A 1,304-nucleotide genomic window follows, 5' to 3' on the forward strand; every position below is an offset into this window, starting at 1 on the left:
GAGCGGGCGAGAGAGAGCGGGAGAGCGGGCGAGAGAGAGCGGGCGAGCGGGCGAGAGAGAGCGGGCGAGCGGGCGAGAGAGCGGGCGAGAGAGCGGGCGAGAGAGCGGGCGAGAGAGCGGGCGAGAGAGAGCGAGAGAGAGCGAGAGAGAGCGAGAGAGCGGGCGAGAGAGAGCGAGCGAGAGAGAGCGAGAGAGCGGGCGAGAGAGCGGGCGAGAGAGAGCGAGAGAGCGGGCGAGAGAGAGAGCGAGAGAGCGGGCGAGAGAGAGAGCGAGAGAGCGGGCGAGAGAGCGGGCGAGAGAGCGGGCGAGAGAGCGGGCGAGAGAGCGGGCGAGAGAGAGCGAGAGAGCGGGCGAGAGAGAGCGAGAGAGCGGGCGAGAGAGAGCGAGAGAGAGCGAGAGAGCGGGCGAGAGAGAGCGAGAGAGCGGGCGAGAGAGAGCGAGAGAGCGGGCGAGAGAGAGCGAGAGAGCGGGCGAGAGAGAGAGCGAGCGAGAGCGAGAGAGCGGGCGAGAGAGAGCGAGAGAGAGCGAGAGAGCGGGCGAGAGAGAGCGAGAGAGCGGGCGAGAGAGAGCGAGAGAGCGGGCGAGAGAGAGCGAGAGAGCGGGCGAGAGAGAGCGAGAGAACGGGCGAGAGAGAGCGAGAGAACGGGCGAGAGAGAGCGAGAGAACGGGCGAGAGAGAGCGAGAGAACGGGCGAGAGAGAGCTAGAGAACGGGCGAGAGAGAGCGAGAGAACGGGCGAGAGAGAGCGAGAGAACGGGCGAGAGAGAGCGAGAGAGCGGGCGAGAGAGAGCGAGAGAGAGCGAGAGAGCGGGCGAGAGAGAGCGAGAGAGCGGGCGAGAGAGAGCGAGAGAGCGGGCGAGAGAGAGCGAGAGAGCGGGCGAGAGAGAGCGAGAGAACGGGCGAGAGAGAGCGAGAGAACGGGCGAGAGAGAGCGAGAGAACGGGCGAGAGAGAGCGAGAGAACGGGCGAGAGAGAGCTAGAGAACGGGCGAGAGAGAGCGAGAGAACGGGAGAGAGAGAGAGAGAGAGAACGGGCGGGCGAGAGAGAGAGAGAACGGGCGGGCGAGAGAGAGAGAACGGGCGGGCGAGAGAGAGAGAGAACGGGCGGGCGAGAGAGAGAGAGAACGGGCGGGCGAGAGAGAGAGAGAGAGTGTGGAAGATATGGAGGGCGGTGGTGAAAGAGAGGGTAAGGAAAGAAGCCGAGTGATATGCGTGGGTCACCAACAAGGCCACATCCGGCGAGTTGATTTGCCTGGAGTGAGTGAAGCTGAGAGTACTGAGTTTGGACGAGACATTACTCAGCCTG

The sequence above is a fragment of the Pristiophorus japonicus genome, chromosome X (genome assembly GCF_044704955.1).
Source record: "Pristiophorus japonicus isolate sPriJap1 chromosome X, sPriJap1.hap1, whole genome shotgun sequence".
Taxonomy (NCBI): domain Eukaryota; kingdom Metazoa; phylum Chordata; class Chondrichthyes; family Pristiophoridae; genus Pristiophorus; species Pristiophorus japonicus.